Below are 27,129 nucleotides of genomic sequence, written 5' to 3' on the forward strand. Positions count from 1 at the left end.
TCGGCAGCGGCCCGGAGCGGGGCCAAGGGATGTGCCTGGTGCGGGGCGACCCGGGTGCGCGGCCCAGCCCGCGGCCTACTGGTGCCGCGGAACTAAGCCCCGGGGTCGGCAGCTGCCCGGAGCGGGACCGAAGGCTGGGCCAGGCGCTGAGCGGCCCGGGTGCGTGGACAGGCCCTCCGCCAGCGGGTGCCGTGGAGCTATGTCCCCGGATCGGCACCGGCCCGAAGCAGGGCTGAAGGCAGGGACGGGCGTGGTGCGGTCCGGGCGCGGGCCCTGCCCTCCGCCCAGGGTTGCTGCGGAGCTAAGCCCCGGGATCGGCAGCGGCCAGGAACAGGGCCGAGGGATGTGCCGGGCGCGGGACGGCCCGGGCGCGCGGCCCGGCCCTCGGCCCGCGGGTGCCGCGGAGCTAAGCCCCGTGGTCGGCAGCTGCCCGGAGCGGGACTGAGGGCCTTGCCGGTCACGGCCGGACCAGGCACGCGGTCCGGGCCATCGCCGGCGGACGCTGCGGAGCTAAGCCCTGGGGTCGGAAGCAGTCTGGAGCGCGGCCGAGTGTCGGTACGGGCGCGGGCTGTCCCGGGCGTGCGGCCCAGCCCACGGCCTGCTGGTGCCGCGGAACTAATCCCCGGGGTTGACAGCTGCCCGGAGGGGGACCGAGGGCCGGGCCGGTTGCTGGGTGGCCAGGGCGCGTGGACAGGCCCTCCGGCGGCGGCTGCCGCGGAGATAAGTCCCGGGGTCGGCAGCGGCCCGGAGCGGGTCCGAGGGATGTGCCGGGCGCGGGACGGCCAGGGCTCACGGCCCGGCCCTTGGCCTGTTGGTGCCGCGAAGCTAAGCCCCGGGGTCGGCAGCAACCCAGAAGGCGGCCGAGTGTCGGGAGGGGAGCGGGGCGGCTCAGGCGCGCGGCCCGACCCTCCGCCTGCAGCAGCCCGGAGCGGGGCCGAAGGCCGGGCCAGGCGCAGGGCAGCCTGGGCGCGCGGTCCGGTCCTCCGCCGGCAGGTGCCGCGGAGCTAAGTTCCGGGGTATGAAGCGGCCCGAAGCGGGGCTGAGGGCAGGTCCGGGGGCGGTGCGGCCTGGGCGCGCAGCACAGCCCTCAGCCCGCTGGTGCCGCGGAGCATAGCCCCGGGGTAGGCAGCGGCCCGGAGCACGGCCGAGTGTCGGGACGGGAGCGGGGCGGCCCATGCGCGCACCTGGGCCCTTGTCCCGCAGGTGCCACGGAGCTAAGCCCCGGTGTCGGCAGTGGCCCGGAGTGAGGCCGAGGGCCGTGCCGGGAACTGGGAGGCCCGGGCGTGTGGCCAGGCCCTCCGCTGGCAGGTGCCGCGGAGCTAAGCCCCGGGGTCGGCAGCGGCCCAGAACGCGGCCAATGGTCGGGACGGTCCTCCGCCGGTGGGTGCCCCGGAGCTAAACCCCGGAGTCGGCAGTGGCCCGGAGCAGGGCCGAGGGCCGGGCTGTCGCGGGGCGGCCCACGCGCGCGGCCAGGCCCTCCGCAGGCAGTGCCGCGGAGCTAAACCCCTTGGTCGGCAGCGGCCCGGAGCGGGGCCGAGGGCCGGGTTGGGCGCTGGGCAGCCCGGGCGCGTGGACAGGCCCTCAGCCGGCGGGTGCCGCGGAGCTAAGCCCCGGGGTCAGCAGCGGCCCGGGGCGGGGCCGAGGGCCGGGGCGGACGCGGGGTGGCCCGGGCGCGCAGCCCAGCCCTCCGCCGGCGGGTACCGCGGAGCTGAGCCCCGGGGTCGGCAGCGGCCCGGAGCGTGGCCAAGGGTCCCGTCGGGATCGGGGCAGCCCAGGCGCGTGTACAGGCCCTCCTCCGGCGGGTCCTAAGGAGCTAAGCCCCGGCATCGGCAGCAGCCCTGAGCAGGGCTGAGGGACTTGCCGGGCGCGTTGCGGCCCGGGCTTGCGGCCCGGCCCTCGGCCGGAGGGTACCGCGGAGCTAAGCCCCCGGGTCGGCAGCGGCCTGGAGCGGGGCCGCGGGCCGGGCCGGGCGTGGTGCTGCCCGGGTGCGCAGCCCGGCCCTCGGTCCGCTGGTGTCGCGGAGCTAAGCACCAGGGTTGGCAGCGGCCAAGAACGCGGCCGAGGGTCGGAACGGGAGCGGGGCTGCTCGGACGCGCGGCCCAGCCCTCCGCCGGCGGTGCTGCAGAGCTAAGCCCCAGGGACAGAAGCGGCCCGGGGCGGGGCGAGGGCCGGGACGGGCGTGGTGCTGCCCGGGCACGCAGCCCGGCCCTCGGCCCGCTGGTGTCGCGGAGCTAAGCACCAGGATCGGCAGCGGCCTGGAGCGGTACCGAGAACAGGGCCGGGCACGGGGTGGCCCGGGTGCGCGGCCCGACCCCTGGCCCGCGGGTGCCGCTGAACTAAGCCCCGGTGTTGGCAGCGGCCCGGAACGCGGCACAGGGTCGGGAAGGGAGCGGGCCGGCTGGGGCGCGCGGCCCGGCCCTCTGCCGGCGGGTTCCGCGGAGCGGAGCCCCGGGATTCGCAGCGGTCTGGAGCGGGGCCGAGTGTCGGTATGGGCGCGGGGCAGCCCTGGGGAGCGGCCCCGCCCTGGGCCTGTTGGTGCCGCGAGGCTATGCCCCAGGGTCGGCAGCAGGGCGGAGCGGGGCCGAAGGCCAGGCCTGGTGTGGTTCGGCCTGAGTGTGCGGACAGGTCCTCCACCGGGGGTTGCCGCTGAGCTAAGCCCCGGGGTCGGCATTGGCCTGGAGCGGGGCCGAGGGACGTGACGGGTGCAGGGCGGCCCGGGCTCGCGGCCCAGCCCGCGGCCCGCTGGTGCCGCGGAGCTAAGCCCCGGACTCGGCAGCGGCCCAGAGTGGGGCTGAGGGCCGGGTTGGGCGCTGGGCAGCCCAGCCGTGTGGACAGGCCCTCCGCCGGCGGGTGCCACGGAGCTAAGCCCCGGGTTCAGCAGCGGCCAGGGACGGGGCCGAGTGCCGGGGCAGACGCAGGGCGGCCCCAGCGCGCGGCCCAGCCGTCCGCCGGCGGGTACTGTGGGGCTAAGCCCCGGGGTCGGCAGCGTCTCGGAGCGCGGCCTAGGGTCCCGTCGGGATCGGGGCCGCCCGGGAGCGTGGACAGGCCCTCCGCCGGCCTGTGGTACGGAGCTAAGCCCCAGGCGTCGGCAGTGGCCCTGGGCGGGGCCGAGGGACATGCCGAGCACGGTGCGGCCCGGGCGCGCGGCCCGGCCCTCGGCCGGAGGGCACCGCAGAGCTAAGACCCGGGGTCGGCAGCGGCCTGGAGCGGGCCCGAGGGCGGGGCCGGGTGCGGTGTGGCCCGGGCGCGCGGCCCGGCCCTCCGCTGGCGGCGCCGCAGAGCTAAGCCCTGGGGTTTGCAGCGGCCAAGAACGCGGCCGAGGGTCGGAACGGGAGCGGAGCTGCTCGGGTGCACGGCCCGGTCCTCCGCCGGCGGGTGCCGCGGAGCTAAGCCCCAGGGTGGGCAGCAGCCTGGAGCGGGGCCGAGGGCCGGGCAAGGCGCGGGATGGCTTGTGCGCGCGGCCCCATCTCTCGGCCCGCCGGTGCCGCGGAGCTAAGCCCCGTGGTCAGCAGCGACCCGGAGCGGGGCTGAGGGCCGTGGCGGGCGTGGGCAGCCCGGGTGCGCGGCCCGGCACTCGCCGACGGGTGCCGCGGAGCTAAGCCCCGGAGCCGGCAGTGGACCTGAGCGGGGCCTGGGCCCGGCCGGGCACGGGGCAGCCCCAGCGTGCGCCTCGGCCCTCGGCCCGCCTGGGCCGCGGAGCTAAGCCCCAATGTTGGCAGCGGCCAGAAGCAGGGCCGAAGCCCGCATAAGGCGCTGGATGGCCCGGGCGCGTAGCCAGGCCCTCCGCTGGCGTGTGGAGCGGAGCTAAACCCCAGGGTCGGCAGCGGCCTGGAGCGCGGCCGATGGTTGGGACAGGAGTGGGGCGAGTCAGGTGCGCGTCCCGGTCCTCCGCCGGCAGGTGGCGTGGAGCTAAGCCCCGGGGTCGGCAGCAGCCCGGGGCGGGGCCGAGGGCTGGAACGGGCGTGGAGCGGCCCGGGTATGCGGCCCGGCACTCGGACCGCGGGTGCCGCAGAGCTAAGCCCCGGGGTCGGCAGCGGCCCAGGGCAGGGCCAAGGGCCGTCTGGGTGCGTGGCGGCCCGGGTGCGCGGCCAGGCCCTTCGCCGGCGGGTGCCGCGGAGCTAAGCCCCTGGGTTGGCAGCGGTCTGGAGCGCAGCCGAGTGTCGGTACGGGCACGGTGCGGCCCGGGCGCGCGGCCCAGCCCTTGGCCTGTTGGTGCCGCGAAGCTAAGCCCCAGGGTCGGCAGAGACCCAGAAGGCGGCCGAGTGTCGGGAGGGGAGCAGGGCGGCTCGGGCGCGCGACCCGACCCTCCGCCGGCAGCTGCCCGGAGCAGGGCCGATGGCTGGGCCGGGCGCGGGGCAGCCTGGGCGTGCGGCCCGGTCCTCCGCCGGCGGGTGACACAGAGCTAACTTCCGGGGTATGCAGCGGCCCGGAGCGGGGCAGAGAGACGGTCCGGGGGCGGGGCGGCCCGGGCGCGCGGCCCGGACCCTCGGCCCGCTGGTGCTGCGGAGCTTAGCCCCGGGGTAGGCCGCGGCCCGGAGAGAGGCTGAGTGTCGGGATGGGAGCGAGGCAGCTCGGGTGCACGTCCCGGTCCTCCGCTGGTGGGTGCCGCGGATCTAAGCCCCGGGGTCGGCAGCGGCCCAGAACGCGGCCGATGGTCAGAACGGGAGCGGAAAGGCTCGGGCGTGCGACCCGACCCACCGCCCGTAGCGGCCCGGAGCGGGGCCGATGGCCGGGCCGGGTGCGGGGCAGCCTGGGCGTGCGGCCCGGTCCTCCGCCGGCGGGTGCCGTGGAGCTAAGTTCTGGGGTATGCAGCGGCCTGGAGCAGGACTGAGGGCCGTTCCGTGGGTGGGGCGGCCCCGGCACGCGGCCAGGCCCTTGGCCCGCTGGTGCCTCAGAGCTTATCCCCGGGGTAGGCAGCGGCCCGGAGCTGGGCCAAGGCCAGTCCGGGGGCGGGGCGGCCCGGGCGCGCGGCCCGGCCCTTGTCCTGCGGGTGCCACAGAGCTTAGCCCCGGGGTCGGCAGCGGCCTGGAGTGGGGCCGAGGGCCGGGCTGGGCACTGGGAGGCCCGGGCACGTGGCCAGGCCCTCCGCTGGCGGGTGCTGCGGAGCTAAGCCCCCGGGGTCGACAGCGGCCCCGAACGCGGCCGATGGTCGGGACGGGAGGGGGGCTACTCGGGTGCACGTCCCGGTCCTCCACCGGTGGGTGCCGCGGAGCCAAGCCCCGGGGTCGGCAGCGGCCTGGAGCGGGGCCGAGGGCTGGGTCGGGCGTGGGTCTGCCCGGGCGCGCGGCCCGGCACTCCGCCATAGTGTGCCACGGAGCTAACCTCCGGGGTCGGCAGCGGCTCGGAGCGTGGCCGAGGTCCGGGCCAGGTGCGGCGCGGCCCAGGCGTGCGTCCCGGCCCTCGGCACGCTGGTGCCGTGGAGCTAAGCCCCGGGGTCGGCAGCGGACCGGGGCAGGGCCGAGGGCCGAGGCGGACGCGGGGCTGTCCAGGTGCGCCACACGGCTCTCTGCCGGCGGTACCGCGGGGCTAAGCCCCGGGGTCGGCAGCGGCCCGGAACGTGACCTCAGGTCCCGACGGGATCGGGGCAGCCCGGACACGTGCCCCGGTCCTCCGCTGGCGGGTGCCGCGGACCTAAGTCCCGGGGGTGCATCGGCCTGGAGCAGGGCCGATGGCAAGGCCAGACGCGGGGCAGCCCGGGCGCGCGGCCCGGTCCTCCGCCGGCGGGTGCTGCAGAGCTAAGTCCCGGGGTCGGCAGCGGCCCGCAGCGGGGCCGAGGGCCGGTCCGGGCGCGGGGCGTTCCGGGCGCACGGCCCGGCCCTCGGCCCGATGGTGCCGCGGACCTTAGACCCGGGGTCGGCAGAGGACCAGAACGGGGCCGAGGGTCAGGCCGGGCGCGGGACAGCCAGTGCGCGGCCCGTCACTCCGCCGTCAGGTGCCACAGACCTAAGCCCCGGGGACGGCAGTGGCCCGGAACGTGGGCGATGGTCAGGAAGGGAGCGGGGCGGCTCGGGCACACGGCCCGGCCCTTCCGTCGGCAGATGCCGCGGGACTAAGCCCCGGGGTCGGCTGCGGCTCGGAGTGGAGCCAAGGGCTGGGCCAGGTGTGGGTTGGCCCGAGCGAGCGGCCTGGCCCTCGGATGCCGCGGAGCTAAGCCCCGGGGTCGGCAGCGGCCCGGAGTGGGGCCGAGGGCCGGGCCAGTCGCGGGGCGGCCCGGAAGCGCGGCCCACCCCTCCTAAGGGGGGTGTCGCGGAGCTAAGCCCCGGGGTCTGCAGCGTCCCGAAGCGGGGCCGAGGGTCGGGACGGGAGCGAGGCGGCTCAGGCGTGCGGCCCTACCCTCGGACCGCGGGTGCCGAGGGGCTAAGCCCTGGGGTCTGCAGCGGCCCAGAACGCAGCCGAGGGTCCCGATGAGATCGGGGTAGCCCGGGCACGTGGCCCGGTCCTCTGCCGGCGGGTGCCGCGGATCTAAGTCCCGGAGTCGGCAGCGGCCCGGAGCTGGGCCGAGGGCCGGACCAGGCACGGGGCGGCCGGGGCGCGCGGCCCCACCCTCGGCCCACGGGTACCGCGGAGCTAAGCCCCGGGGTCGGCAGTGGCCCGGAGCGGGGACGAGGGCTGGGCAGGGTGCGGGTTGGCCCGGGCGCGCGGCCCGGCCCTCCGCTGGCTGGTGCCGCAGAGCTAAGCCCCGGGGTCTGCATTGGCCCAGAACGCGGCCGAGGGTCTGGACAGGAGTGGGGCTGCTCAGGTGCGCGGCCCGGTCCTCCGCCGGCGAGTGCCGCGGAGCTAAGCCCCAGGGTCAGCAGCAGCCGGGAGTGAGGCCAAGGGCCGGGCAAGGCGCGGGAAAGCCTGGGTGCGCAGCCCCATCTCTCGGCCCGCGGGTGCTGCGGAGCTAAGCCCTGGGGTCGGCAGTGGTCTGGAGCGTGGCCGAGTGTCGGTTCGGGCGCGGGCTGTCCCGGGCGCGCGACCCGGCCCTCGGCCTGTTGGTGCCGTGAAACTAAGCCCCGGGGTCGGCAACGGCCTGGAGCGGGCCCGAAGTCCGGGCCGGGCGCGGTGCGGCCCGGACGTGCGGCCCGGCCCTCCACCGGGTGTTGCCGCGGAGCTAAGCCCCGAGGTCGGCAGCGGCCCGGAATGCGGCCTCAGGTCCCAACGGGATCGGGGCAGCCCGGGCACGTGGCCCGGTCCTCCGCTGGTGGGTGCTGCGGACCTAAGCCACGGAGTTGGCATCGGACGGAGCAGGGCCGATGGCAGGGCCAGGCGCGGGGCAGCCCGGGCGCGTGGCCCGGTCCTCCGCCGGCGGGTGCCGCGGAGCTAAGTCCCGGGGTCGGCAGCGGCCCGGAGCGGGGCCAAGGGCCGGTCCGGGCGCGGGGCGTCCCAGGTGCGCGGCCCGGCCCTCGGCCCGCTGGTGCCGCGGACCTTAGCCCCGGGGTTGGCAGCGGCCCGGAGCGGGGCCGAGGGGCAGGCCGGACGCTGGGCAGACCGGGCGCACGGCCCAGCCCTACGCCAGCGGGTGCCACGGAGCTAAGCCCCGATGTCGGAAGCGGCCCGGAGCGGGGCTAAGGGCCGGGCCGGGCGCGGGACAGGAGGGGGCGGCCCATCCCTCCGCCATCAGGTGCCGCTGAGCTAAGCCCCAGGGCCGGCGGTGTCCCGGAACATGGCTGAGGTTTAGGAAGGGAGCGGGGTGGCCCGGGCGCGCGTACCTACCCTCCGCCGGCGGATGCCACGGCGCTAAGCCCCGGGTTCCGCTGCGGATCGGAGTGGAGCCGAGGGCTGGGCCGGGAATGGGGTAGCCCGGGCGAGCGGTCCGGCCCTCGGCCAGCAGGTGCCGCGGAGCTAAGCCCCGGGCTCGGCACCGGCCCGGAGCGGGGCCGAGGGCCGTGCCAGGGGCGGTTGGCCCGGGCGCGCGGCCCAGGCCTCCGCCATGGGGTGCAGTGGAGCTAAGTCAAGGGGTCGCCAGTGACCCATAGCGGGGCCGAGGGTCGGGACGGGAGCGGGGTGGCTCGGGGGCGCGGACCGACCCTCGGACCGCGGGTGCCGTGGGGCTAAGCCCTGTGGTCCGCAGCGACCCAGAATGTGGCCAAGGGGCCAGACAGGATCGGGGCAGCCCAGGCACGTGGCCCAGTGCGCTCCACCAGCGGGTGCCGCTGAGCTAAGCCCCGGGGTCGGCAGCGGCCCAGAGCGTGGCCGAGGGCCGGGACGGGTGCGGGGCGGCCCAGGTGCGCGGCCCGGCCCTCGGACTGCTGGTGCCACGGAGCTAAGCCCTGGGGTCGGCAGCGGCCTGGAGCGGGGCCGAGGGCCGGGCCGGTCGCGGGGCGGCCCGGGCACGCGGCCCGACTCTCGGCCCGCGCGTGCCGCGGAACTAACGCCCGGGGTCAGCAGCGGCAGGGAGTGGGGCCGAGGGCCGAGCTGGGCGCGGGGCAGCCCGGGCACGCAGCCCAGCCCTTTGCCGGCGGGTGCCGCAGAGCTAAGCCCCGAGGTCGGCAGCGGCCCATAACGCGGCCGAGGTTCGGGACGGGAGCGGGGCGGCTCGGGCGCGTGGCCCGAACCTCTGACCGCAGGTGCCGCAGAGCTAAGCCCCAGGGTCAGCAGGGGCCCGGGGCGGGGCCGAGGGCAGGGACGGACTTGGGGCTGCCCGGGCACGTGGCCCGGCTCTCCGCCGGCGGTACCGCGGGTCTAAGCCTCGGGGTCATCAGCGGCCCGGAGTGCGGCCTAGGGTCCCGACGGAATCGTGGCAGCCCGGGCACGTGGCCCGGTCCTCCGCCGGCGTATGCCGCGGAGCTAAGCCCCAACGTCGGCATCGGCCCGGAGCTGGGCCGATGGCCGGGCTGAGCGCTGGGCAGCCCGGGCGCGCGACGCGGTCCTACGCCCACGGGTGCCGCGGAGCTAAGTCCCGGGGTCGGCAGCGGCCCGGAGCGGGGCAGAGGGCCGGTCTGGGCGCGGGGCAGCCAGGGCGCGTGGCCCGGCCCTCGGCCCGCTGGTGCCACGGAGCTTAGCCCCGGGGTCGGCAGCGGCCTGGAGCGCGGCCGATTGTCGGGATGGGAGCGGGGCGGCCCGTGCGCGTGGCAGTGGCCCCTGTCCCGCTGGTGCCGCGGAGCTAAGTACTGCGGTTGGCAGCAGCCCAGAGCGGGGCCGAGGGCCGGTCCGGGCGCGGGGCGGCTCTGGCGTGCGGCCCGTCCCTCTGCCGGCGGGTGCCGCAGAGCTAAGCCCCGGGGTCAGCAGCTGCCCGGAGCAGGGCCGAGAGCCGGGCCGGGCTCAGGGCAGACCCGGTGCGCGGCCCGGGCCTCCGCCAGTGGGTGCCGCAGAGCAAAGCCCCGGGGTCGGCAGCGGCCCGGAACGCGGCCGAGGGTCGGGAAGGGAGCGTGCCGGCTCGGGCGCGTGGCCAGGCCCTTGGCCTGTTCGTGCAGTGAAGCTAAGTCCCGGGGTCGGCAGCAGCACGAAGTGGGGCCGAGGGCTTGGCCAGGCGCGGGTCTGCCCCGGGCACGCGGCTCGGCCCTCCACAGTTGTGTTCTGCAGAGCTAAGCCCCGGGGTCGGCAGCGGCCCGGAGCGGGGCCAGGGCCGGGCCAGGCGCGGGGTGGACCCGGCCCGGCCCGGCCCTCGTCCCGCGTGTGCCGCGGAGCTAAACCCCAGGGTCGGCAGCGGCCTGAAGCGGGGCCGAGGGTCGGGACGGGAGCGCGGCGGCTCGGTCGCATGGCCCGACCCTCGGACCACAGGTGCCGCGGGGCTAAGCCCTGGGGTCTGCAGCGGTCCGGAACGTGGCCGAGGGTCCCGACGGGATCAGGGTAGCTCGGGCACGTGGCCCGGTCCAACGCCGGCGGGTGCCGCGGACCTAAGCCCCGGGGTTGGCAGCAGTCTGGAGAGAGGCCGAGTGTCGGTACGGGCACGGGGCGGACCGGGCGCGCAGCATGGCCCGCGGCCTGCTGGCGCCACAGAACTAAGCTCCTGGGTCGGCAGCTGCCCGGAGAGGGACCGAGGGCTGGGCCGGGCGCTCGGCGGCACAGCCACGTGGACCGGCCCTCCGCCGGCGGGTGCCGCGGAGCTAAGCCACGGGATCGGCAGCGGCCCGAAGCGGGGCCGCAGGAAGGAACGGGCGCGGTGCGGCCCAGGCGCGCGGCCCGGACCTCCGCCGGGGGGTGCCGCGGAGCTTAGCCCCAGGGAGTCAGCAGCGCTCCGGAGCGGGGCCGAGGGATGTGCCGGGCGCGGGACGGCCCTCGGCCGGCGTGTGCCGCGTATCTAAGCCCCGGGGTCGGCAGCGGCCCGGAGCGGGGCCGAGGGCTGCGTCAGGTGCGGGTCTATCCGGGCGCACGGCCCAGCACTCCGCCGTAGTGTGCAGCGGAGCTAACTCCCGGGGTCGGCAGCGGCCCGGAGCGTGGCCGAGGTCCGGGCCAGGTGCGGCGAGGCCCAGGCGTGCGTCCCGGCCCTCGGCACGCTGGTGCCATGGAGCTAAGCCCCGGGGTCGGCAGCAGAGTAGGGCGGGGCCGAGGGCCGAGGCGGTCGCGGGGCTGTCCGGGCACGCCACACGGCTCACCGCCGGCGGTACTTCAGGGCTAAGCCCCGGGGTCGGCAGCGGCCCAGAACGCGGCCGAGGGTCCCGACGGGATCGGGGTAGCCCGGGCACATGGCCCGGTCCTTCGCCGGCGGGTGCCGTGGAGCTAAGTCCTGGAGTCGGCAGCGGCCCGGAGCGGGGCCGAGGTCCGGAGCAGGCACGAGGTGGCCAGGGCACGCGGCCCCGCCCTCGGCCCGCGGGTACCGCGGAGCTAAGCCCCGGGGTCGGCAGCAGCCCGGAGCGGGGCCGTGGGCTGGACAGGGTGCAGGGTGGCTCGGGTGCGCGGCCCGGGCCTCCGCCGGTGGGTGCCGCAGAGCTAAGCCCCGGGGTCGGCAGTGGCCCAGAACACGGCCGAGGGTCGGGACGGGAGCGGGGTGGCTCTGGCACGCGGCCCGAACCTCTGACCGCGGGTGCTGCGGAGCTAAGCCCCGGGGTCAGCAGGGGCCCGGGGCGAGGCCGAGGGCCGGGGCGGACGTGGGGCTGCCCGGGCACGCGGCCCAGCTCTCCGCCGGCGGTACCGCGGGTCTAAGCCTCGGGGTCGTCAGCGGCCCGGAGTGCGGCCTAGGGTCCCGATGGAATCGGGGCAGCCCGGGCATGTGGCCCGGTTCTCCGCCGGCAGATGCCGCGGAGCTAAGCCCCAGCATCGGCATCAGCCTGGAGCTGGGCCGATGGCCGTGCCGAGCGCGGGGCAGCCCGGGCGTGTGGTGCGGTCCTCCGCCCACGGGTGCCACGGAGCTAAGTCCCGGGGTCGGCAGCGGCCCGGAGCGGGGCTGAGGGCTGGTACGGGGGCGGGGCGGCCAGGACGCGTGGCCCGGCCCTCGGCCTGCTGGTGCCGTGGAGCTTAGCCCCGGGGTCGGCAGCAGCCCGGAGCGCGGCCGATTGTCGGGACAGGAGCGAGGCGGCCCATGCGCGCAGCAGTGGCCCCTGTCCCGCGGGTCCCACGGATCTAAGCCCCGGGGTCGGCAGTTGCCCGGAGCGTGGCCGAGGGCCGGGCAGGGTACAGGGCGGCCCAGGCGCGCGTCCCGGCCCTCGCTCCACTGGTGCCGCGGAGCTAAGTCCCGCGTTCGGCAGTGGCCCAGAGCTGGGCCATGGCCGGAACAGGCGTGGGGCCCCCCCGGCTCGCCACCCGGCCCTCGGCCCGCGGGTGCCGCGGAGCTAAGCCCCGGGGTCGGCAGCGGCCCGGAGCGGGGCCGAGGGCCGGGCTGGCGCGGGGCGGCCCGGGCGCACGGCCCGACCCTTGGCCCGCGGGTGCCGCGGGGCTAAGCCCCGGGATCGGCAGCGGCCCGAGCGGGGCCGATGGCCGGGCCGGGCGCGGGACAGCCCTGGTGCGCCGCCCGGTCCTCCGCCGGTAGTTGCCGCGGAGCTAAGTCCCGGGGTCGGCAGCGGCCCGGAGCGGGGCCGAGGGCCGGTCCGGGCGCGGGGTGGCCCAAGTGCGTGGCTCTGCCCTCGGCCCGCTGGTGCCACGGAGCTTAGCCCTGTGGTAAATAGCGGCCCGGAGCGCGGCCAAGTTTCGGGACGGTAGCAGGGCGGCCCGTGCGCGCGGCCGGGCCCTTGTCCCGCGTATGCTACAGAGCTATGCCCCGGGGTTGGCAGCGACCCGGAGAGGGGCAAAGGGCCAGCCTGGTAGCTGGGAGGCCCGGGCGCGTGGCCAGGCCCTCCGCTGGCGGGTGCCGGGGAGGTAAGCCCCAGTGTCGGCAGTGGCCCAGAGCGGGTCCGAGGGCCGGGCCGGGCGCGGGGCAGCTCGGGCGCACGGCCCGGCCCTACGCCGGCGGGTGCCGCGGAGCTAAGCCCCGTGGTCGGCAGCCGCCCGAAGCAGGGCCGAGGGTCGGGACGGGAGCGGGGCGGCTCGGGTGCGCGGTCCAACCCTCGGACCGCGGGTGCCGCGGGGCTAAGCCCTGGGGATCGCAGAGGCCCAGAACGTGGCCGAGGGTCCCGACGGGATCGGGGTAGCCAGGGCACGTGGCCCGGTCCTCCGCCGGCGGGTGCTGCATAGCTAAGCCCCGGGGTCGGCAGCTGCCCGGAGCGGGGCCGAAGGCCAGACCGGACGCTGGATAGCCCGGGCACATGGCCAGGCCCTCCGCTGGCGGGTGGCGCAGAGCTAAGCCCCGGGGTCGGCAGCGGCCCGGAGCGGGGCCTAGGGCTGTGGCGGGCACGGCTGGCCCGGGCGCGCGGACCAGCCCTCCGCCAGCGGGTGCCGCGGAGCTAAGCCCCGGGGTCGGCAGTGGCCAGGAGCGGGGCAAGGGCCGGGCCGGGCGCGGGGTGGCCCGGGCGTGTGGCCCGGCCCTCAGCCCGTGTGTGCCGCGGAGCTAAGCCCCGGGTTAGGCAGCGGTTCGGAGTGGGGCAAGGGCGGGCCGGGCGCGGAGTGGCCAAGGTGCGCGGCCCGGCCCTCGGCCTGCATGTGCCGCGGAGCTAAGCCCTGGGGTCGGTAGTGACCCGAAGCAGAGCCGAGTGCCGTGCCGGGCGCGGTGCGGCCCGGGCGCGCGGCCCGGTCCTCTGCCGGGGGGTGCCGCGGAGCTAAGCCCCGTGGTCGGCTGTGGCCCGATCCGGGCTGAGGGCTCTGACGGGCGAGGCCGGCCCGGGTGCGAGGACCAGGCTTCCGCATGTGGGTGCCACGAAGCTAAGCCCCGGGGTCGGCAGCGGCCCGGAGCGGGACCGAGGGCCGGGCCGGCCGCTGGGCGGCCCGGGTGCGTGGACAGGCCCTCCGCCGGGGGTTGCCGCGGAGCTAAGCCCCGGGGTCAGCAGCGGCCCGGAGCGGGGCTGGGCGGGGGCAGCCCGGGCGTGCTGCCCGCCCCTCCGCCGGCCGGTGCCGCAGAGCTAAGTCCTGGGGTCGGCAGTGGCCCACAACACGGCCGATGGTCGGGACAGGAGCGGGGCGGCTCCCGTGCGCGTACCGGTCCTCTTCCAGCGGGTGCCGTGGAGCTAAGCCCCGGGGTCGGCAGCGGCCCAGGGTGGGGCCAAGGGCCGGGCTGGGCATGGGGTGTCCCGGGCATGCGGCCAGGCCATCCACAGGCGGGTGCCGCCAAGCTAAGCCCCGGGGTCGGGAGCGGCCCGCGGCAGGGCCAAGGGCCCGGCCGGGCGCTTTGGGGCCCGGGTGCGCGACCCGGCCCTGAGCCCGTGGGTGCCACAGAGCTAAGCCCCGGGGTCAGCAGCGGCCCGGGGCAGGGCCGAGGGTTGGCTGGGCGCGGGGCGGCCTGGGTGCGCGGCCCGGCCCTCGGCCCGCAGGTGCCGCGGAGCTAAGCCCGGGGTCAGCAGCGGCCCGGAGCGTGGCCGAGGACCGGGCTGGGCACGGGGAGGCCCAAGCGCACGGACCCAACCTCGGCCCGCTGGTGTTGCTTAGCTAAGACCCGGGTTCGGCAGCGGCCCGGAGCGGGGCCGAGGGCCAGGCCGGGCGCGGGGCAGACTGGGCGAGCGGCCCCGGCCTCCGCCGGCGGGTGCCGCAGAGTTAAGCCCCGGGGTTGGCAGCGGCCCGGAACGTGGCCAAGCGTCGGTACGGGCGCGGGATGGCCCGGGCGCGCGGCCCGGTCCTCGGCCTGTTGGTGCCGTGGAGCTAAGCCCCGGGGTCGGCAGCATCCCGGAGCGGGGCCGAGGGCCAGGCTGGGCGCATGGTGGCCTGGGCTGGCGGCCCGTCCCTCTGCTGGCGAGTGCCGCAGAGCTAAGCCCTGGGGTCTGCAGCGGCCCAGAACGCGGCCGAGGGTCGGGACGGGAGCGGGGCTGCTTGGGTGTGCGGCCCGGTCCTCCGCCAGCGGGTGCCGCGGAGCTAAGCCCCAGGGTCGGCAGCAGCCGGGAGCGGGGCCGAGGGCCGGGCAAGGCGCGGGACGGCCGGGGCGCACGGCCCCATCTCTCGGCCCGCGGGTGCCATGGAGCTAAGCCCCGGGTTTATTCAGCGGTCTGGAGCGGAGCCATGGCCGGGACGGGAGTGGGGCCCCCCCGGCTCGCAGCCCGACCCTCGGCCCGCGTGTGCCGCGGAGCTAAGCCCCAGGGTCGGCAGGGGCCCAGAGCGGGACCGAGGGCTGGGCCACGCGTTGAGGGGCCCAGGCACGTGGACAGGCCCTCCGCCGGCGGCTGCCGCGGAGCTAAGCCCCGGGATCGGCAGCGGCCCGAAAGGAGGCCGAAGGCAGTGACGGGTGCGGTGCGGAATGGGCTCACGGCCCGGCCCTCCGCCGGGGGGTGCCGCGGAGCTAAGCCCCGGGGTCGGCAGTGGCCCGGAGAGGGGCCGAGTGATGTGACGGGCGTGGGACGGCCCTGGCGCGCGGCCCGGCCCTCGGCCCACGGGTCCCGCGGAGCTAATCCCCGGGGTAGGAAGCTGCCAGGAGCGGGACTGAAGGCCGTGAAGGGCACTGTCGGTCCGGGCTCGCAGACCGGGCCTTCGCCAGCGGATGCCACGGAGCTAAGCCCCGGGGTCGGCAGTGGCCCAGAGCGGGACCAGGGCCGGGCCAGGCGCGGGGCGGCCCCGGCGCGGCACGGCCCTCTACCCGCGTGTGCCGCAGAGCTATACCCCGGCGTCAGCAGCAGCCCGGAGTGGGGCCGGGGGCTGGCCGGGCGCGGGGCAGCCCGGAAGCTCGGCCTGGCCCTCCGCCAGCAGGTGCCGCAGAGCTAAGTCCTGAGGTTGGCAGCAGCCAAGATTGCGTCCGAGGGTCGGGACGGGAGCGGGGCTGCTAGGGCGCGCGGCCCGGTCCTGTGCCGGCAGGTGCCGCGGCGCTAAGCCCCAGGGTAGGCAGCGGCCGGGAGCGGGGCCGAGGGCCGGGCAAGGCGCGGAGTGGCCCGGGTGCGCGGTCCTGTCTCTCAGCCCGCGGGTGCCGTGGAGCTAAGCCGCAGAGTCGGCAGCGCTCCGGAGCAGGGCCGAAGGCCAGGCCGGTCGCGGCCGGCCCTGGCATGCAGACTGACCCTCCTTCAGCGGGTACTGCTGAGCTAAGCCCCGGGTTGGGCAGCGGCCTGGAACTAGGCCATGGCCAGAACAGGAGCGGGCCCCCCCGGCTCGCTGTCCGGCCTTCGGCCCATGGGTGCCGCGGAGCTAAGTCCCGGGTTCGGCAACGGCCTGGAGCGGTGCCGCGGGCCTGGGCAGGTGCGGGGCGGCACAGGCGCGCAGCCCGGCCCTCGGCCGGCGTATGCTGCGGATCTAAGCCCCGGGGTCGGCAGCGGCCCGGAGCGGGGCTGAGGGCTGGGCCGGGCGCGTGTCTGCCCGGGCGCGCAGCCTGGCCCTCCACCGTTGTGTGCACTGGAGCTAAGCCCCGGGGTCGGCAGTGGCCAGGAGCGTGGCCGAGGGCCAGGCAGGGTGCAGGGCGGCCCAGGCATGCGTCCCGGCCCTCGCTTCGCTGGTGCCGCGGAGCTAAGTCCCGCGTTCGGCAGCGGCCCAGAGCTGGGCCATGGCCGGAACGGGAGTGGGGCACCCCCGGCTCGCCACCCGGCAATCGGCCCGCAGGTGCCGCGGAGCTAAGCCCCGGGGTCGGCAGCGGCCCGGAGCGGGGCCGAGGGCCGGGCTGGCGCGGGGCGGCCCGGGCACGCGGCCCAACACTCGGCCCACGGGTGCCGCTGTGCTAAGCCCTGGGGATCGCAGAGGCCCAAAACGTTGCCGAGCGTCCCGACGGGATAGTGGTAGCCCGGGCACGTGGCCCGGACCTCCGCCGGCGGGTGCCGCGGAGCTAAGCCACAGGGTCAGCAGCAGCCGGGAGCGGGGCCGAGGGCCGGGCAAGGCGCGGGACGGCCGGGGCGCACGGCCCCATCTCTCAGGCCGCGGGTGCCGTGGAGCTAAGCCCCGGGTTTATTCAGCGGTCTGGAGCGGAGCCATGGCCGGGACGGGAGTGGGGCCCCCCCGGCTCGCAGCTCGAACCTCGGCCCGTGTGTGCCGCGGAGCTAAGCCCCGGGGTCGGCAGCGGCCTGGAGCAGGGTCGAGGGCCGGGCTGGCGCAGGGCGGCCCGGGCGCGCAGCCCGACCCTCGGCCCACGGGTACCGCGGGGCTAAGCCCTAGGGTCCGCAGCGGCCCGAGCGGGGCCGATGGCCGGGCCGGGCGCGGGACAGCCCTGGTGCGCTGCCCGGTCCTCCGCCGGCAGGTGCCGTGGAGCTAAGTCCTGGGGTCGGCAGCGGCCCGGAGCGGGGCCGAGGGCCGGTCAGGGCAAGGGGCGGCCCAAGCGCGTGGCTCTGCTCTTGGCCCGCTGGTGCCGCGGAGCTTAGCCCTGGGGTCGGTAGCGGCCCGGAGCGCGGCCGAATTTTGGGACGGGAGCAGGGCAGCCCGTGCGCGTGGCCGGGCCCTTGTCCCGCGTGTACTACAGAGCTATGCCCTGGGGTTGGCAGCGGCCCGGAGCGGGGCCGAGGGCCGGGCCGGGAGCTGGGAGGCCCGGGCGCGTGGCCAGGCCCTCCGCTGGAGGGTGCCGCGGAGCTAAGCCCCAGTGTCGGCAGCGGCCCGGAGCAGGTCCGATGGCCGGGCTGGGTGCGGGGCAGCTCGGGCGCACGGCCCGGCCCTATGCTGGCGAGTGCCACGGAACTAAGCCCCGTGGTCGGAAGCGGCTCGAATCGGGGCCGAGTGTCGGGACTGGAGCGGGGCGGCTCGGGTGCGCGGCCCAACCCTCGGACCGTGGGTGCCGCGGGGCTAAGCCCTGGGGATCGCAGAGGCCCAGAACGTGGCCGAGCGTCCCGACGGGATCGTGGTAGCCCGGGCACGTGGCCCAGTCCTCCGCCGGCGGGTGCTGCGGAGCTAGGCCCCAGGGTCAGCAGCAGCCGGGAGTGGGGCCGAGGGCTGGGCAAGGCGCGGGACGGCCGGGGCGCACGGCCCCATCTCTCGGCCCGCGGGTGCCGTGGAGCTAATCCCTGGGTTTATTCAGCGGTCTGGAGCAGAACCATGGCCGGGACGGGAATGGGGCCCCCCCGGCTCGCAGCCCGACCCTCGGCCCGCATGTGCCGCGGAGCTAAGCCCCGGGGTCGGCAGCGGCCTGGAGCAGGGTCGAGGGCCGGGCTGGCGTGGGGCGGCCTGGGCGCGCGGCCCGACCCTCGGCCCGCGGGTGCCGCGGGGCTAAGCCCTGGGGTCGGCAGCGGCCCGAGCTGGCCGATGGCCGGACCAGGCGTGGGACAGCCCTGGTGCGCCGCCCGGTCCTCAGCCGGCAGGTGCCGTGGAGCTAAGTCCTGGGGTCGACAGCGGCCCGGAGCGGGGCTGAGGGCCGGTCCGGGCGCAGGGCGGCCCGAGCGCGCGGCTCTGCCCTCGGCCTGCTGGTGCCGCGGAGCTTAGCCCTGGGGTCGGTAGCGGCCCGGAGCGTGGCCGAATTTCGGGACGGGAGCAGGGCGGCCCGTGCGCGTGGCCGGGCCCTTGTCCCGCGTGTGCTACAGAGCTATGCCCCGGGGTTGGCAGCGGCCCGGAACGGGGCCGAGGGCCGGGCCGGGAGCTGGGAGGCCCGGGCGCGTGGCCAGGCCCTCCGCTGGCGGGTGCCGCGGAGCTAAGCCCCATGGTCGGCAGCGGCCCGAAGCGGGTCCGAGGGTCGGGACTGGAGCGCGGCGGCTCGGCTGCGCGGCCCAACCCTTGGACTGCGGGTGCCACGGGGCTAAGCCTTGGGGATCGCAGAGGCCCAGAACGTGGCCGAGGGTCCCGACGGGATCGTGGTAGCCCGGGCACGTGGCCCGGTCCTCCGCCGGCGGGTGGCCCGGAGCTAAGCCCCAGGTTCGACAGCAGCCGGGAGCGGAGCCGAGGGCCGGGCAAGGCGCGGGACAGCCGGGGCGCACGGCCCCATCTCTCAGCCCGCGGGTGCCGTGGAGCTAAGCCCCGGGTTTATTCAGAGGTCTGGAGCGGAGCCATGGCTGGGACGGGAGTGGGGCCCCCCCGGCTCACAGCCCGACCCACGGCCCGCGTGTGCCACGGAGCTAAGCCCCGGGTTAGGCAGCGGTTCTGAGCGGGGCAAGGGCCGGGCCGGGCGCGGAGAGGCCCAGGCGCGCGGCCCGGCCCTCGGCCCGCATGTGCCGCGGAGCTAAGCCCCGTGGTCGGCAGCCGTCCGAAGCGGGGCCGAGGGTCGGGACTGGAGCGGGGCGGCTCGGGTGCGCGGCCCAACCCTCGGACCGCATGTGCCGCGTGGCTAAGCCCTGGGGATCGCAGAGGCCCAGAACGTGGCCGAGCGTCCCGACGGGATTGTGGTAGCCCGGGCACGGGGCCCGGTCCTCCGCCGGCGGGTGCCGCGGAGCTAAGCCCCAGGGTCAGCAGCAGCCGGGAGCGGGGCCGAGGGCCGGGCAAGGCGCGGGACGGCCGGGGCACACGGCCCCATCTCTCGGCCCGCGAGTGCCGTGGAGCTAATCCCCGGGTTTATTCAGCGATCTGGAGCGGAGCCATGGCCGGGACGGGAGTGGGGCCCCCCCGGCTCGCAGCCCGACCCTCGGCCCGCGGGTGCCGCGGAGCTAAGCCCCAGGGTCGGCAGGGACCCGAGCGGGGCCGATGGCCGGGCCGGGCGCGGGACAGCCCTGGTGCGCCGCCCGGTCCTCTGCCGGCAGGTGCCGTGGAGCTAAGTCCTGGGGTCGGCAGCGGCCCAGAGCGGGGCCGAGGGCCGGTCCGGGCGAGGGGCGGCCCGAGCGCGCGGCTCTGCCCTCGGCCCGCTGGTGCTGCGGAGCTTAGCCCTGGGGTCGGTAGCGGCCCGGAGCGCGGCCGAATTTCGGGACGGGAGCAGGGCGGCCCGTGCGCGCGGCCGGGCCCTTGTCCCGCGTGTGCTACAGAGCTATGCCCCGGGGTTGGCAGTGGCCCAGAGCGGGGCCGAGGGCTGGGCCGGGAGCTGGGAGGCCCGGGCGCGTGGCCAGGCCCTCCGCTGGCGGGTGCCACGGAGCTAAGCCCCAGTGTCGGCAGCGGCCCGGAGCAGGTCCGATGGCCGGGCCGGGTGCGGGGCAGCTCGGGCGCACGGCCCGGCCCTACGCCGGCGAGTGCCGCGGAGCTAAGCCCCGTGGTCGGCTGCGACCCGAAGCGGGGCCGAGGGTCGGGACTGGAGCGGGGCGGCTCGGGTGCGCGGCCCAACCCTCGGACCGCGGGTGCCGCGGGGCTAAGCCTTATGGATCGCAGAGGCCCAGAACGTGGCCGAGGGTCCCGACGGGATCGTGGTAGCCCGGGCACGTGGCCCGGTCCTCCGCCGGCGGGTGCCGCAGAGCTAAGCCCCAGGGTCGGCAGCAGCCGGGAGCGGGGCCGAGGGCCGGGCAAGGCGCGGGACGGCCGGGGCGCACGGCCCCATCTCTCGGCCCGCAGGTGCTGTGGAGCTAAGCCCCGGGTTTATTCAGCAGTCTGGAGCGGAGTCATGGCCGGGACGGGAGTGGAGCCCCCCGGCTTGCAGCCCGACCCTCGGCCCGCGTGTGCCGTGGAGCTAAGCCCCGGGTTAGGCAGCGGTTCGGAGCGGGGCAAGGGCCGGGCCGGGCGCGGAGTGGCCCAGGCGCGCGGCCCGGCCCTCGGCCCGCATGTGCCGCGGAGCTAAGCCCTGGGGTCGGCAGCGGCCCAGAGCGGGGCAAGGGCCGGGCGGGGCACGAAGTGGCCCCGGCGCACGGCCCGCCCCTCGGCCCGCATGTGCTGCGGAGCTAAGCCCTGGGGTCTGTAGTGGCCCGAAGCAGAGCTGAGTGCCGTGCCGGGCGCGGTGCGGCCCGGGCGCGCGGCCCGGTCCTCTACTGGGGGGTGCCACGGAGCTAAGCCCCGGGGTCGGCTGTGGTCCGATCCGGGCTGAGGGCTCTGACGGGCGAGGCCGGCCCAGGCGCGAAAACCGGACTTCCGCATGTGGGTACCACGAAGCTAAGCCCCGGGGTCGGCAGCGGCCCGGAGCGGGGCCGAGGGAAGTGCCGGTCGCGGGACGGCCTGGGGGTACACGGCTTAGTGTCGGGACGGGAGCGGGGCTGCCCATGCACGCGGCCGGGCCCTTGTCCCACGGGTGCCACGGAGCTAAACCCCGGGGTCAGCAGCGTCCCGAAGCAGGGCCGAGGGCTGGGCTGGGCGTGGGGCGGCCCGGGCGCGCGGCCTTGAAATACGCCGGTGGTTGCCACGGGCAAAAACCCGTGGGTCGGTAGAGGCACGGAGCGTGGCCGAGGACCGGGCCAGGTGCGGGGAGGCCCAGGCGTGCGGCCCGGTCCTCGCCCCACTGATGTTGTGGAGCTAAGCACCAGGGTCGGCAGTGGCCAGGATCGGGGCCGAGGGCCTGGCAAGGCGGGGGGTGGTCCGGGCGCGCGGTCCTGTCTCTCGGCCTTCGGGTGCCGTGGAGCTAAGCCGCAGGGTCGGCAGGGCCCCGGAGCGGGGCTGACGGCGGGCCGGTCGCGGCTGGCCCTGGCACGCGGACTGACCCTCCGTCGGGGGGTACAGCTGAGCTAATCCCCGGGTTCGTCAGCGGCCTGGAACTGGGCCATGGCCGGAACGGGAGCGGGTCACCCCCGGCTCGCCGCCCGGCCCTCGGCCCGCATGTGCGGCGTAGCTAAGCCCCAGGAGCAGCAGCGGCCCGGGGCGGGGCCGAGGGTCGGGCCGGGTGCGGGGAAGCCCGGGCGCATGGCCAGGACATACGCCGGTAGGTGAAGCGGACAAAAACCCCTGGGTCGGCAGCGGCCCGGAGCGTGACCGAGGGCCGGGCCGGGCACGGGGAGGCCCAGGCGCGCAGCCCAATCCTCGGCCCGCTGGTGTCGCGGAGCTAAGCACCAGGGTCAGCAGCGGCCGGGATCGGGGCCGAGGGCCGGGCAAGGCGCGGGGCGGCCCAGGCGCGCGGTCGTGTCTCTCGGCCCGCGGGTGCCGTGGAGCTAAGCCGCGGGGTCGGCAGTGGCCCGGATCGGGGCTGAGGGCTGTGACGGGCTAGGCCGGCCCGGGCGCGAGGACCGGGCTTCCGCATGTGGTTGCCGCGAAGCAAAGCCCCGGGATCGGCAGCGGCCCGGAGCGGGACCGAGGGCCGGGCCGGGCGCTGGGCGACCCGGGCGCGTGGAACGGCCCTCTGCCACGGTTGCCGCGGAGCTAAGCCGCGGGGTCGGCAGCGGCCCGGAGCGGGGCCGAGGGATGTGCTGGTCGCGGGACCGCCCGTGTGTGCGGCCCAGCCCTCGGACCGCTGGTGCCGCGGAGCTAAGCCCCGGGATTGGCAGCTGCCCGGAGCGGGACTGAGGGCCAAGCAGGGCGCGGTCGGCCTGTGCGCACGGCCCGGTCCTCCGCCTGCGGGTGCCGAGGACCTAAGCCCCGGGGTTGGCAGAGGCACGGAGCGTGGCCGAGCACCGGGCTGGGAGCCGGGAGGCCCAGGAGTACGGCCCGGCCCTCGGCCTGTTGGTGCCGTGGAGCTAAGCCTCGGCGTCGGCAGCACCCCGGAGCGGGGCCGAGGGACGTGCCGGGCGCGGGGCGGCCCGGGCCCGCGGCCCAGCCCTCGGCCCGTGGGTACCGCGGAGCTAAGCCCCGGGGTCCGCAGCGACCCGGAGCTTGGCCGAGGGCCGGGCCGGGCGTGGGGTGGCCCGGGTGCGCGACCCGGCCCTCCACCGGCGGGTGCCGAAGAGCTAAGCCCCGGGATCTGCAGTGGTCCAGAAGGCGGCCGAGGGTCGGGACTGGAGCGGGGCTGCTCCTGTGCGCGCCCCAGTCCTCCGCCGGCGGGTGCCCCGGAGCTAAGCCCCAGGGTCGGCAGCAGCCGGGAGCGGGTCCGAGGGCCAAGTAAGGCGCGGGATGGTGCGGGCGCACAGACCATCTCTCGGCCCGCTGGTGCCGTGGAGCTAAGCCCCGGGGTCGGCAGCCGTCTGGAGCGGGTCCATGGCCGGGACGTGAGCGGGGTCCGCCCGGCTCGCGGCCCGACCCTCGGCACGCGGGTGCCGTGGAGCTAAGCCCCGGGATCGGCAGCGGCCCGGATCGGGGCTGAGGGCTGTGACGGGCGAGGCCGGCCTGGGCACGAGGACCGGGCTTCCGCAGATGGGTGCCGCGAAGCTAAGCCCCGGGGTCTCCAGCGGCCCGGAGTGGGACCCAGGGCCGGGCTGGGCGCTGGGCGGCCCGAGCTCGTGGACAGACCCTCCGCCGGGGGGTGCCGCAGAGCTAAGCCCCAGGGTCGGCAGCGGCCCGGAGCGTGGCCGAGGGATGTGCAGGTCGCGGGATTGCCCTGGCGCGCGGCCCAGCCCTCGGCCCATGGGTGCCGCGGAGCTAAGCCCCGGGGTCGGCAGCTGCCCGGAGCGGGACTGAGGGCCGTGCAGGGCGCGGTCGGCCCAGGTGCGCGGACCGGGCCTTCGCTGGTGGATGCCGCGGAGCTAAGCCCCGGGGTCAGCAGTGGCCCAGAGCGGGGCCAGGGCCGAGCCGGACGCGGGGCGGCCCCGGTGCGGCCTGGCCCTCAGCCCGCGTGTGCAGCGGAGCTAAACCCCGGCATCGGCAGCGGCCCGGAGCGGGGCCGAGGGCCGGGCCGGTCGCGGGTCAGCCCGGGTGCACGGCCCGGCCCTCCGCCGGCGTGTGCCGCAGAGCTAAGTCCCGGGTTCAGCAGCGGCCTGGAGCGTGACCAAGGGCCGGACCGGGCGCGGGGAGTCCCAGGCGCGTGGCCCGGCCCTACGCCCGCGGGTGCGGCGGAGCTAAGCCCCAGGGTCAGCAGCGGCTCATGGCGGGGCCGAGGGCCGGGCCGGGCGCGGGGCGGCACGGGCGCGCGGCCAGGACATCCGACGGTGTGTGCTGCGGGCAAAAATCCCTGAGTTGGCAGCGGCCCGGAGCGTGACCAAGGGCCGGGCCAGGCGCGGAGAGGCCCAGGTGCACGGCCCGGCCCTCGGCCCGCTGGTGTCGCGGAGTTAAGCACCGCGGTCGGCAGCGGCCCGGAGCGGGTCCGAGGGCTGGGCCGGGTGTGTGGTGGCCCGGGCTAGCGGCCGGGCCCTCTGCCGGCGGGTGCCGCCGAGCTAAGCCCCGGGGTCGGCAGCGGTCTGGAGCGCGGCCGAGTGTACGTACCGGCGCGGGGCGGCCTGGGCGATCGCCCCGGCCCTCGGCCCGCGGGTGCCGCAGAGCTAAACCCCAGGGTCGTCAGAGGCCCGGAACGCGGCCGACGGTCAGGAAGGGAGCAGGGCAGCTCGGGCGCACAGACCGGCCATCAGCCCGCGGATGCTGTGGAGCTAAGCCCCGGCATCGGCAGTGACCCGGAGCGGGGCCGAGGGCCGGGCCAGGAGCGGGGCAGCCCGGGCGCGTGTCCCCGCCCTCCACCGGCGGGTGCCGCAAAGCTAAGCCGCGGGGTCGGCAGCAGCCCAGACTGCGGCCGAGGTTTGGGACGGGAGCGGGGCGGCTCGGGCGTGCGGCCCGGTCTTCCACCGGCGGGTGCCGAGGACCTAAGCCCCGGTGTCGGAAGCGGCCGGGAGCGTGGCCGAGGGCCAGGCAAGGTGCGGGGCGGCCCGGACGCGTGGCGCTTCTCTCGGCCCGCTGGTGCCGTGGAGCAAATCCACGGGGTCAGCAGCGCCCTGGAACGGGGCCGACGGCCGGGCCGGTCGCAGCCGGCCCTGGCACGCGGACTGACCCTCCGTCGACGGGTACCTCACAGCTAAGCCACGGGTTCGGCAGCGGCCCGGAGCTGGGCCATGGCCGGAACGGGAGCGGGAACCCCCCGCTCGCCACCCGGCCGTCGGCCCCCAGGTGCCGCGGAGCTAAGCCCCGGGGTCCGCAGCGGCCCGGATTGGGGCCAAGGGGCGGGACGGGAGCGGGGCGGCTCGGGCGCGCGGCCCAACCCTCGGACCGCGGGTGCCGTGGGGCTAAGCACTGGGGTCTGCAGCGGCCCAGAACGAGGCCGAGGGTACCGACGGGATTGGGGCAGACCGGGCACGTGGTCCGCCCCTGGCGGGTGCCGCGGAGCTAATCCCTGGAGTCGGCAGCGGCCCGGAGCGGGACCGAGGGCTGGGCCGGGCGTGTGGTGGCCCGGGCGAGCAGCCGGGCCCTCTGCTGGAGGGTGCCGCAGAGCTAAGACCCGGGGTCGGCAGCGGTCTGGAGCTGGGCCATGGCCGGAACGGGAGCGGTGCCCCCCGGCTCGCTGCCTGGCCCTCGACCCACGGGTGCCGAGGAACTAAGCCTCGGGTTCGGCAACGGCCCAGAGCGGTGCCGGGGGCCAGGCTGGGTGCGGGGCGGCACAGGCGTGCGGCCAGGCCCTCGGCTGGTGTGTGCTGAGGATCTAAGCCCCGGGGTCGGCAGCGGCCCGGAGCGGGGCTGAGGGCTGGGCCGGGCGTGGGTCGGCCCGGGCCCGGGGCCCAGCCCTCCGCCGTTGTGGGCCGCGGAGCTAAGCCCCGGGGTCAGCAGCGGCCCGGAGCGTGGCCGAGGGCCGGGCCGGGTGCCGGGCTGCCCAGGCGTGCGGCCCGGCTCTCAGCCCGCTGGTGCCACGGAGCTAAGCCCCGGGGTCGGCAGCAGCCGGGAGCAGGGCCGAGGGCCGAGCGGGGTGCGAGACGGCATGGGCGCCTGGCCCAGCCCTCCGCTGGCAGGTGCCGCAGAGCTAAGCCCCAGGGTCGGCAGCGGCCCAGAATGCGGCCGAGGTTCGGGAGGGGAGCGGCGCGGCTCGGGCGCACGGCCCGACCCTCGGACCGCGGGTGCCGCGGAGCTAATCCCCGGGGTCAGAATCGGCCCGGGGCGGGGCCGAGGGCCGAGGCGGCCCGGTCCTGCGCCAGCGGGTACCGTGGGGCTAAGCGCCGGGGTCACCAGCGGCCTGGAGCACGGCCTAGTGTCCCGACGGTATTGGGTCAGCCCAGGCACGTGGCCCGGTCCTCCGCCGGCGGGTGCCACGGAGGTAAGTCACGGCATTGGCATCGGCCCGGAGTGGGGCCGATGGCCGGGACGGTCGCGGGGCAGCCCGGGCGCGCGGCCCGGTCCTCTGCCGGCGGGTGCCGCGGAGCTAAGTACCGGGGTCGGCAGCGCTCCGGAGTTGGGCCGAGGGCTGGTCCGGGTGCGGGGCGGCCCGGCCCTCGGCCCGCTGGTGCCGCGGAGCTTAGCCCCGGGTTAGGCAGCGGCCCGGAGCGGGACCGAAGGCCGGGACGGGCGCGGTGCTGCCCGGGTGCGCAGCCCGGCCCTCGGCACGCAGGTGCGGCGGAGATAAGCCCCAGGGTCAGCAGCAGCCCGGGGCGGGGCCGAGGGCCGGGATGGGTGCGGGGTGGCCCGGGCAGGCAGCCTGGACATCCGCCGGTGGGTGCCGCGGGCAAAAACCCCTGGGTCGGTAGCGGCCCGGAGCGTGGCCAAGGGCCGGGCCGGGCGCGGGGAGGCCCAGGCGCGTGGCCCGACTCTTGGCCCGCGGGTGCTGCGGAGCTAAGCACCGGGGTCGGAAGCGGCCCGGAGCGGGGCTGAGGGCCGGGCCGGGTGCGGGACTGCCAGGGCGCGCAGCCTGTCCCTCCGCTGTCAGGTGCTGCAGAGCTATGCCCCAGAGTCAGCAGCGGCCCGGAACGTGGCCGAGGGTCAGGAAGGGAGCAGGGCAGCTCGGGTGCGCGGTCTGGCCCTCCGCCGGCGGATGCCGCACGGCTAAGGCCCGGGATCGACAGCGGCCCGGATTGGGGCCGAGTGCTGGGCCGGGCGTGGGGTGGCCCCGGCGAGCGGCACAGCCCTCGGCCAGCGGTTGCCGCAGAGCTAAGCGCCGGGGTCGGCAGTGGTCTAGAGTGCAGCCGAGTGTCCGTACCGGCGCGGGGCGGCCTGGACACGCGGCCAGGCCCTCGGCCTGCGGGTGCCGCGGAGCTAAGCCCCGGGGACGACAGCAGCCCAGAACGCGGCCGAGGGTCAGGAAGGGAGCGGGGCTGCTCGGGCGCACGGCCTGGCCCTCCGCCGGCAGTTGCCGCGGAGCTAAGCCCCGCGGTCCGCAGCGGCCCGGAGCGGAGCCGAAGTCTGAACCGGGTGCTGGACGGCCCGGGCGCGTGGCCAGGACCGCCGCTGGAGGGTGGCGTGGAGCTAAGCCCCGGGATTGGCAGTGGCCCCTGGTAGGGCTGAGAGCTCGGCCGGGCGCTGTGGGACCCGGGCGCGCGACCGGGCCGTTGGTCCGCAGGTGCCGCTGAGCTAAGCCCCGGGGTCAGCAGCGGCCCGGGGCGGGGCCGAGGGCTGGGCCAGGAGTGGGGCAGCCCGGGCGCGTGGCCAGGCCATCCGACGGCGGGTGCCGCGTGGCAAAGTCCCTGGTTCGGCAGCGGGCCAGAGCGTGGCCGATGGCCGGGCGGGGCGCGGGGAGGCCCAGGCATGTGGCCCCACCCTCGGCCCGCTGGTGTCGCGGAGCTAAGCCCAGGGGTCAGCAATGGCCCGGAGCGGGGCCGAGGACCGAGCCGGGCACTGTGTGGCCCGGGCGGGCGGCCCAGCCCTCGGACCGTGGGTGCCGCAGAGCTAATCCCCGGGGTCGGCAGCGGCCCACATTGGGGTCGAGGGCCGGGCCAGGCGTGGGGTGACTAGGGCGCGTGGCCCTGTCCTCCGCCGGCGGGTGCACCAGAGCTTGTGGATAGAAAAATGAAGAGCTGAGCAGGGTGCGAGTCTGAACATGCCGCTGAATACCAGCATTGGTTAGGAGGACAGTCTTCAGGGGTGTAACAAAAGACTGTTTGGAGTGCAGATTCAGATGAATTTGAGATTGGCAGTGAATGAATGGAACAGCCTTTACTGGAGATAAAAATGATTTCTGAAGGCTGGGTTTTGACTACAGAGAAATGAATCACTGACCATGGTTAAATGGATAGCCAATTGAACTGCACTGTTACTAGT

This window comes from Sorex fumeus, unplaced genomic scaffold (genome assembly GCF_029834395.1).
Source record: "Sorex fumeus unplaced genomic scaffold, SorFum_2.1 ptg000131l, whole genome shotgun sequence".
NCBI lineage: Eukaryota > Metazoa > Chordata > Mammalia > Eulipotyphla > Soricidae > Sorex > Sorex fumeus.